The 11,181-nt window shown below is 33.5% G+C and overlaps 1 non-coding gene across 1 annotated transcript; it reads left to right on the forward strand.

Annotated features, from left to right (window-relative positions):
- Positions 1-9,757: 9,757 nt before the first annotated feature.
- LOC115892063 lies at positions 9,758-9,864 on the forward strand. The gene has a single exon (XR_004051960.1). It is a non-coding gene; the product is annotated as a U6 spliceosomal RNA (small nuclear RNA).
- Positions 9,865-11,181: the final 1,317 nt, after the last annotated feature.

An 11,181-nucleotide genomic window follows, 5' to 3' on the forward strand; every position in this document is an offset into this window, starting at 1 on the left:
GTAGTTCCTGTAAAGTACGCTGTAGATCACAAAGTCATTCTCCAAAATTTTATTTGTAAATGTTGTGAAACCTGTGTTTACTTCTGTGAAAGCCCCAATAAAGTGTCTAATATATATATATATATATTCAATATATACTTATTGAATGAGTAAATAAACACAATACCAAAGATTGTCAAAAGGCAATGTAGAAAACATAAGACTGATTAAACAAAGGAGAAATACAGGCATGAGTTTAATAATTTATAGAAAAGAAAAATAATTTCATATAGGAGTCATTTAGAAAGCCTTCGTAGAAAAAATAAATTTTAAAAAAATTTACAGTTTTCTGTAAGACTTTGTGTACCCGTCCATGTTTATTTTTTTTTTGCCATAACCCTAAATTGCCTGTACTGCTTTTTTTTTTTTTTTTTTTTTTTTTTTTTTTACTGATTTTTCTTTAATTGACACAAACTCTTAAAGTGAGCTTATATAAAAATCACTTTTATGCTTGGAGGACTTGTATCACTTCTTTTTAATATTAGATAAAAGTAAAATTGACATAGATGGTAAACATAATTTATCTGTTAAGTCTAGCTAGGTACTGCTTCTTTCAAAGGTCCCAAACTTGAGACAAGTTTTAGAGACATGATAAAACACGCTAAAGTTAAATTTTACATTAACAAAAAAGACTGGAAAGATAATGATCCTTTGAATGAATGCTTTATAATTTCATTTCTTTATACTTCATATAAGCACCTCATGTGCCACCTCAAATTGTTTTGCATTCCACCAAAGTACGCAGGATCACGTTTCAGGAAAACGCTGTAAAGCAGCTACTGAAGAAACTGTCAAGTACAATGCAAAGATAAAGATGAGGACACATTTCTTGAAGTTCTGCCATGTGCCAAGCATTCTGCAAAGTAATGCATTTGTCTGTAATGCATTTTCAAAGTAATGCCTTTACATGCATTTGTCTCATAATCCTTCTCTGACCCCATGGTATCTCTGGGTATGTGTAATATATCTACAGAATCTCTGTAATTAAATATGATATAAACAGTGAGTCAAAAACATTTGTTTTTTTAAAAAATTATTATTCTCTGACTTAAGCTATATTTATGTTTGAATGGGCTACGTATTTACATAGTATAAAATTTCAAATCCAAGTGTTTTTCATGAATCTCATTCCTTAGTGGTATATAATGAAATTTTCCCTTATGCCCTTATATCCAAGTCATTTGATTCCCCATCCCCTGCCACCGCAGATATTAGCAATAGTTTTACCCAGATGATAGCATACAATGTACATCATTCTCTGAATCACTTAATTTACTTACAATATTTCTTGGGAAAATTCTCAGTCAATATATTAGGAATCCTCTCAATTTGTTAATGCTTCTGTAGTATTCTGTTAAGTAACTGTACAATAATTTATTTTACTGATTCCCTCTTAGTGTAATGTTTCTAGTCTTAGGCTATTTTCAATGGCAGGCTTCCTAACCTTTTAAAATTCACGCATTTTTTGAGAATATCTGTAAAATAATTTTCCAGAACTATGACTCTCAATGGTTATAAGTTATAATGTAAAGATACAGTAATTTTTTTTCTGATGTCAGTTGTTCCATTCACTGTCTTTACTCCATGATATGGTTTGGGTCTGTGTTCCCACCCAAATCTCATGTTGAATTGTGATCCCACTGTTGGAGGAGGGGCCTGGTTGGAGGTGATAGAATCATGGGAGTGGACTTTCCCCATGCTGTTCTTGTGATAGTGAGTGAGCTCTCATGAAATCTGGTTGTTGTAAAAGTGTGTAGCCCTGCCTCTCCCACCCCTGCCAGCCTTGTGAAGATGCTCTTGCTTCCGTTTCACCTTCTGCCATGATTCACCTCTGCCTGAGGCCTTGCCAGAAGCAGAAGCTTGTACAGCCCACCAACCCATGAACTGATTAAACCTCTTTTCTTTATAAATTACCCAATTTCAGGTAGTTCTTGATAGCAGTGTGAGAACAGACTAACACACCCACTAATATGAAATTCATTTGTTTTAAATACTAAATATTTGTATGCATTTGGGTCTTTACGTAAACATTTTGCTCTTTTGACTACATATGAGCAATGATACATTACTACTAAAAATTTTAAATTGTAGTAGCTTTATTGTATCATATAACATTGGGGTATCTAATTCCCAATCAATACTTTTTATGAAATGTTCTTGCTATTTTTTTCACATACAATTTTGGGTCAGTTTAATTATTCTCCTGTCTTTTAAAATATAATGAAATCACACTCAATTTGTAGATAGTAGGTACTTTTAAAACTTACTTAAGCTAAATGGAAATCTTTATGATGTTGAGTTTTCTTGACAACATATAAACATTTGTGTTCATTAAATATTTCTTCTTTAGTGTCCCTTAGTATTCATTTTATTTCATGCATATTTTGCATGTATCTTGCAAAGTTTTCTGATAGATTTTTAAATCTATTCCATTGACATTCTACATGGTGTCTTTTTATGTCAGTTTGTATTTTAAATGTTTGAGATTTGGATCAGGAATATGCAACATAGAAATTGAAAATGTATAGAGCAAGTATAATGTATGCTAATGTACAATGTATTTTTATGTTAGACTCTATGACAGCAACAGAAAATGTACTAATATGTAAGAGAATAGTCATTAGTCAGGATATTTTACTGCAGGTATGATAAAAACTATTCAAAGCATCTTAACCACCATTGCTACTTTTACCACAATAGCAGAGGGATGCATGCAGTAGAATTAGTGGGTAATGTGTCAGGAACTGGTGGAGCTTAAATGGTAATAATTTGTTGAGTTGATTGCTTTAATCAATGTTCACCTAGTACATGAATAAATGGGGCTATGTAAGGCGGAAATATTTTTATATGAAAATTAAGAGGTCACAAGGTAGCAAGAGAGATTGGGGAAGAAGCAAGAGAGTGATTGAAATGATGGACCCTCAGTTCTAAACTGGGATGATAAAGGACATGAAGGCATAAGGTGGCCGATACAATGTGATCTCCCTGAGATAGAACAGGTGTAACACCAATAATGGAGCAAACAATGGAGGAAGTGAAGAAAATAAATGATAGAATTATGAATTAACGATTTCAGAGATCAAGATATGTTGGTTAGGCCGGGTGCTGTGGCTCAGACCTGTAATCCCAGCACTGTGGGAAGCTGAGATGGGTGGATCACCTGGGGTTGGGAGTTTGAGACTAGCCTGGCCAACATGGAGAAGCCCCATCTCCACTGAAAATACAAAAATTAGTCAGGCATGGTGGCAGAGCCTATAATCCCAGCTACTCAGGAGGCTGAGGCACAAAAATCGCTGGAAACTAGGAGAATAGTAAGAATTTTCAGAGTGGAGGCAGAAGTAGTGCTTAAAAGATAATTGCACCAAAGTCTCAGAAATCACCCCTTCCCCCATATAACAAAAAGTCACCTGTTTTCCAAAAACTATTGAAATACATATATTTGTTAATTAAAAAATGGAAATAAGGTCATGAAATCAAGGTGTTACATCATACATCAAGTCTTTAAGATGACTACATTGATGTCAAACCTAAACATAGAAAAAGTTTTTCATTACTGAAGAAAAAAGAATGGTTAGCAGCTCTCTCTGATGAGGAAAAGTAGGTGCTAACATAAACACATGATGGAAATATCAAAGGAAAATACACGTTTTAAGAGGATAGACGTTATTACTAAACAATAGAATGAAGGGACAAAGATGCTATTTCTCAAATCCTAGTAAGTGGAATGTGATGGAATTTTTTAGTCTTTATTTGAGAGTTCATACTATCAAAGGAGAAATTTCCATTAAGAAAAGTGATTTTCGAGTAGGATAGGCTACGTAATAACATAGAAACTCCCAAAACTTTTTGACTTAAAGAACAAAGAAATAATTTCTTAAGCAAAATCAGGCAAATACGAATCGTTGTGATGAGTTAGTAGTTCTATTTCACAGAAGCCAGCAGTAACTATGCCATCTTACATACATAGTTTTTAAGGTCTTTCTAGTCATCCCCATTCCAGAGAGTAGGGACAAACAGTGAAGACCAAAAGTAAATACTTTTAATAAAGTGAAACAGACATTGAAAATATTATTTTCATTAACATGCTATTGATAGAGCTCAGTCACCTGATCATGGCAGAGAATCTGAGAAAAACAGTCTCCAGCTAGGCAACAGTGTTCCAGTTGTAATTCCAGTACTATGTTAGACAGAAAGAATGAATTCTGATGAACATCTAGAAAGACACATAATGGCAATCATTAAAAAGTCAGAAAACAACAGATGCTGGAGAGGATGTCGAGAAAGAGGAACTCTTTTACACTGTTGGTGGGAGTGTAAATTAGTTCAACCATTGGGAAAGACAGTCTGGCGATTCCTCGAGGGTATAGAACCAGAAATACCATTTGACCCAGCAATCCCATTACAGGGTATATATACAAAAGATTATAAATCATTCTACTATAAAGATACATACACCTGTATGTTTATTGCAGCACTGTTCACAATAGCAAAGACTTGGAACCAACCCAAATGCCCAATGATAGACTCGATAAAGAAAATGTGGCACATATACAGCATGGAATACTATGTAGCCATAAAAAAGGATGAGTTCATGTCCTTAGCAGGGACATGGATGCAGTTGGAAACCATCATTCTCAGCAAACTAACACAAGAACAGAAAACCAAACACCACATGTTCTCACTCATAAGTGGGAGCTGAACAATGAGAACACATGGACACAGGGAGGGGAACACATTGGGGCATGTCAGAGGGTGGGGGTTTAGGGGAGGGATAGCATTAGAAGAAATACCTAATGTAGAAGACAGGTTGATGGGTGCAGCAAACCACCATGGCATGTATACACCTATGTAACAAACCTGCACTTTCTGCACATGTGTAGTGTATTATGATTATCAAACAAAAAATAAAATATATCCATCATTTCAGAATAATTTACATTATTTCCATGATAAGCTATTTTAAGTAAGGTTTATTGAGGTAGTACTTGACAAGTTTTGAACAAATGTACATAGTCATGTAATTCTCAGCGAGATTATGATATCAAACATGACATCATCCAAAAAAGTTCCTACATTCCTCTTTGCAGTCAATCTTCTCCCGTGACTTTAAATTCCAGTAAACAATATGTTTTCTGTTAATATAGTTAGCCATTTATAAAGAATTTCATATAAATGAAAGAGTGCATATATTGTCTTTTGTGTATGGTTTCTTTCACTTAGAAAGATGGTTTTGTAATTTATCTATGTTGCTACAGTGTCTCACTAGTTTTTTCCTCTTTATTGCTGGGTAAAATCCCACAGTATGCATGTACCACAGTTTTGTTTTTCTGTTCATTAGTTGATGGTCTTTTGAGTTGATTCCAGTTTTTGATATAAATTAAGCTACTAAAAAACTATAAGTGCAAGTCTTTTCCTAATGTGCAATTTCATTTTTCTCAGATAAATAGCTGCATAGGTGATTGTTTTATAATATATGCTACATGTTATGTTTGCCTTTTTTAGACACTTCCAAACTGTTTTTGAAAGTGTCTCTTCAGTGTTGTCAATGCGTGACAGTTTCAGTTATTCCACATCTTTATTAACACTTTCCATTTGTATATATTATTTTATGAAATGACTGTTAAATATTTTGCATACTTTGTAAGTTTCATAAGTTAATTATTTTTAGCTTTTTAAATTTTAAATTCTAAAAAATATTTCTGTAGAGATGGGGTCTCAATATGCTGCCCAGCTTCATCTTGAACTAAATTATGGGTTTTTTTTCTTTTTTTTTTAGATAGAGTCTCACTCTTGTTGCCCATGATGGAGTACAGTGGTGCTATCTCGACTCACTGCAACCTTTGCCTCCTGGTTCAAGCAATTCTCCTGTCTCAGCCTCCTAAGTAGCTGTGATTACAGGCATGCACCACCACACCTGGCTAACATTTTTGTATTTTTAGTAGAGACAGCGTTTCACCATATTGTCCAGGCTGGTCTCGAAATCCTGACCTGACCTTGTGATCCACCTGCATCAGCCTCCCAAAGTGCTGGGATTACAGGTGTGAGCCACTGCACCTGGTCTAAATTATATTTTTAAAAGTAAAAATATTTAAAGAATACTAAATATTAATATGACCTTAAAATCACTGAAATTCAATTTTAAGAGCCAGATCTCATATAAATATAAATAAATTCTAGCTAAATTTTAGGCTTTCTTGTCATAGATCCTAAAACTTAACACTTATTTTGTAATGACTAAACAGAAAATGTTTGATTTGTGTCAAACACATTTGTAATGGTAAAAATTTCTACAATTTAATAATGCTATTTTTAGCATGATGCTCTGGATTTTGTTTAATCTTCTATTAATATAACTTTAAATTAGAATGACTTCTTTGGTTAATGACATGAGCATTATCTTCAAATGTGAGCAGCTACCATTCATTTTAGTACTTTGTGAAATATCTGATATTCAGAATTGGTACAGTTTATTACTATAATCTTTTTTTTTTTTTTTTTACTTTAAGTTCTAGGGTACATGTGCACAACGTGCAGGTTTGTTACATACGTATACTTGTGCCGTGTTGGTGTGTTGCACCCATCAACTCGTCAGCACCCATCAACTTGTCATTCACATCAGGTATAACTCCCAATGGCATTCCTCCCTTCCCCCTCCCCATAATAGGCCCCAGTGTGTGATATTCCCCTTCCAGAGTCCAAGTGATCTCATTGATCAATTCCCACCTATAGTGAGAACATGCGGTGTTTGGTTTTCTGTTTTTGCGATAGTTTGCTGAAAATGATGTTTTCCAGCTGCATCCATGTCCCTACAAAGGACACGAACTCATTCTTTTTTATGGCTGCATAGTATTCCATGTGTATATGTGCCACATTTTCTTAATCCAGTCTGTCATTGATGGACATTTGGGTTGATTCCAAGTCTTTGCTATTGTGAATAGTGCCACAATAAACATGTGTGTGCATGTGTCTTTATAGCAGCATGATTTATAATCCTTTGGGTATATACCCAGTAATGGGATGGCTAGGTCATATGGTATTTCTAGTTCTAGATCCTTGAGGGATCGCCATACTGTTTTCCACAGTGGTTGAACCAGTTTACAATCCCACTAATAGTATAAAAGTGTTCCTATTTCTCCACATCCTTTCCAGCAACTGTTGTTTCCTGACTTTTTAATGATTGCCATTCTAACTAGTGTGAGATGGTATCTCATTGTGGTTTTGATTTGCATGTGCTGTTAGTACTTAAAATAAAAATATAAAAATATTTTGTAGTTTAGTTTCTGTTTAATTTATATAAGAATGGTTCTTATGTCATAAAATGTGTCAGAATATTCAATATAAAAGGATTACAGCAATGGTCATTATATTACTAGAAATTGAGTAACATATTATTGAATATCTACTGAGTTAAAAAAGAAACCAAAGGAAATTTAGAAGTATATTGAGACAAATGGAAATAAAAAGTTATGGGATGCAGCAAGAGTAGTACTAAGAAGGAAGTTTATGGCTATAAACGTCTACATGAAATAAATAAGACAGGCTATAATCAGCAACTAAACATTACAACCCCCCACCATGAACTGATAAAAGAACAAAATAAGTCCAAAGTTAGTAGAAAGAAAGAAATAATAACTTTTAGAGAAAACAAAAATGGAAAAGACCATAAAAATAGAAAAACAGATAAAACAAATAGCTGATTTATAGAAAAGTAAACAAAACTGACAAACTTCTGGCTAGTCTACGTATGGAAAAAAAGACTCAAATAAATAGAATCAGAAATGAAAGAGGAGAAATTACAACAGATACCACATAAATACAAAAGAAAATAGACTCTTATGAACATTATACACCAATAAATTAGACAATGTTAAATAAATAAATAAGTTTCTGGACACATAGAAAACCTGAACAGACCAATAACAAATAAAAATTTTGAATCAGTAATTTAAAAAAAACTTTTAAAAGAAAAAGCCCACGACCAGATGACTTCACATAAGAATTCTATAAAATATTTTTTAAAGAATTAATGCCAATATTTTATAACCTCTTTCAAAACATAAAATAAGAAATAATACTATTGAACTCTTTTTATGAGGCTAACATCACCCTAATAACAAAACCAGAAAAAGATACAACAAAAAAACAAACAAAAAGTTTACAGGCAAATATCCCTGATGAGCCTGGCTACAAAAATTCTCAAAAACAAAAATTAGCAAACAGAAGTAACAGCACAATAAAATCATTCTCTATGACCAGGTGGGACTTATCTCAGTAAGTGAGTATGGTACAAAACATTAGAAATTTGCTGATGTGTTACATAACCATAACCAATAAAATATAAAAATCAAATCTTAACAGATGCAGAAAAAAACATTTGACAAAATTTAATGCTCTTTTTTGACACAAATTCTCATCAAACTAGGTGTGTAAAGAACTTAACATAATAATAACCATATATGAAAACTCCATAGTTAGCATCATACTCAGTGGTGAAAAGTGCCAAACTTTTTTCTTTAAATCTGAAACCAGGCGAGGATGCTCACTCACTCTGCTCACTCATTCTTGACCCTTCTATTCAACCTAGTACTAGATGTCTTAGCCAGAATAATTAGGCAAGAAAATGAAATGAAAAGCAAAAAGTCAACAAAGAGGAAGTAAAATATCTCTGTTTACAGATTGCATAATATTATATCTAGAAAATCCTAAAGACTACACAAACAAAAACTTGTTAGAACTAATAAATTAGGCCAGGTATAGTGGCTAAAGGGGATAATACAAGCACTTTCAGAGGATAATGTGGGAGCCCAGAAGTTAAAGGCCAGCACTGGCAAAATAGCAAGACCCAGTCAGGCTGTAAACACACACACACACACACACACAGACACACACACACACACACACAAATTAAAAAAATAATCAGGCAGTATGGTGCATGCCTATAATCCTAGCTACTCAGGAGGCTGAGACGAGAGAGTTGTTTGAACCCAGGAGTTTGAGACTACACTGAGCTAAGATTGCACTGCTCTCTAGCCTGGGTGACAGAATGAGACCTCATCTCTCTTTCTCTCTCTCTCTCTCTCGCTCTCTTTCTCTCTCTCTCTCTTTTTAAAGTAACCAATAAGTGAATTTAGCAAAGTTGCAGAGTAGAAAAATCAATGTACAACAAAATCAATTATATCTCCATACACTAACAGCAAACTATCTGAGAAGAAAATTGAGAAAACAACCTTATTTTAACAAAAGCATAAAAAATAATATAATACTTAACAAAATATATGCAATACTTAACAAAGGAGAATAAACTTAACAAAGGAGACAAAGACTAGGACACTGAAAATTACAAAACATTGCCAAAAAAACTTTAATAGACAAAAACATGTAGAAAGATATCTTCTGTTCATGGAGTAGATGATGTAATATTGTTAAATTATCCATATTACTCAAAGTCAGTTGAATGCAATCCCTATCAAAATATCATTTTTTGCAGAAATAAAAAAAAATTATCCCGAAATACATATGGTATAACCAAAGACTCCAAATAGCCAAAATAGTTTTGAACAGGAAGGACAAAGCTTGAAGTATCACACTTCTGGATTTCAAAACTTACTATAAAGCAACAATAATTAAAATAGTATGCTATTGGTATAAAAATAGAACAATGGAACAGAATAGAGAACCCATAATTAAAGCCACATATATATGGTCAAATGGTCTTTCAGTGCTTGTTTCAGCAGAACATACACTAAAATTGGGATAATACTGAGAAGACTAGCATGGCCTCTGTGCAAGGATGACATGGACTTTCATAAACTGTTCCATACTTTTATCCCTCTGAAAACACCTAGAAATGAAGCCAAGTATACTCTACCTACACCACAGTTAAAAGGACAACAGACCTCTCAGATGGCAAAGGGAACCAGAACAAGAATTCTGGCCATTCAAAAAGCCAGAGTGTCTCCTTACCTTCCGACAAACACATTATGCCCCTGGACTGATAGTTCTTAGTCTGTTTAAAATAATTGAAATGTCATAGATAATTCAGAATGTGATAGCAAGGAAACTCATTGAGATCCAGGAGAAAGTCAAAACCAAATCCAAGGAGTCCAAAAAAATCTAGTGAAATGATTCATGAGCTGAAAGATAAAATAACCATTTTAAGAAAGAAGCAAAATAAACTTCTGGAACTAAAAATTCATTATAAGAATTTCATAATACAGTTTGAACCATTAACAGCAGAATAGACTGAGCTGAGGAAAGAGACTCAGAACTCAAAGACCAGTTCTTCAAATTAAGTGAGTCAGATAAAAATAAAGAAAAAAGAATTTTAAAAATGAATAAAACCTCCAAGAAATGTGGAATTAGGTAAAGAAACCAAATTTATGACTTATTGTTATTTCTGAGAGGAGAGAGAATAAGCAACTTAAAAAAATATTTTCAAGTAGATAGTCCACGAAAATTTTCCAGTCTTGCAAAAACTGATATGCATATTTAAGAAATACAGACAAACCCTGTGACATATTATATAAGGCAACTATCACGAAGTCACATAGCCATCAGATTCTCCAAGATCAATGTGAAAGAAAAAATGTTAAAGGCAGCTAGAAAGAAAGATCAGGTCACTTACGAAGAGAAACCCATTAGACTAGCACTGGATTTCTCAACTGAAACCACAAAACTAGAAGATATTGGGGGCCTATTTACAGCATCCTCAAAGAAAAGAAATTCCAACCAAGAATTTCATATCTCACAACACTAAACTTCATAAATGAAAAAGAAATAAGATACTTCTCAAACAAGCAATCACCAAGGAAATTTATTACCCCCTTATAAGAAGTCCTTAAGACAGTGCTAACCATGAAAATGAAGGATTGATGCTAGCTACCAAAAAATCAACTTAAGGACATGGCCACAGGCAGTATAAAGCAATTACACAATCAAATCTACAAAACAACCAGCTATTAACATGATGACAGGATCAAAATATTATGTACCAATAATAACCCTGAATGTAAGTTGTCTAAACACCCCACTTAAAAGGCATAGTGAAAAGCCAGATAAAAAGACAAGATCTAAATGTATGCTGTATCCAAGAGATACATCTCACATGTAATGACAGCCCATAGGCAAAAAGTAAAGGGGTGG

The sequence above is a fragment of the Rhinopithecus roxellana genome, chromosome 1 (genome assembly GCF_007565055.1).
Source record: "Rhinopithecus roxellana isolate Shanxi Qingling chromosome 1, ASM756505v1, whole genome shotgun sequence".
NCBI lineage: Eukaryota > Metazoa > Chordata > Mammalia > Primates > Cercopithecidae > Rhinopithecus > Rhinopithecus roxellana.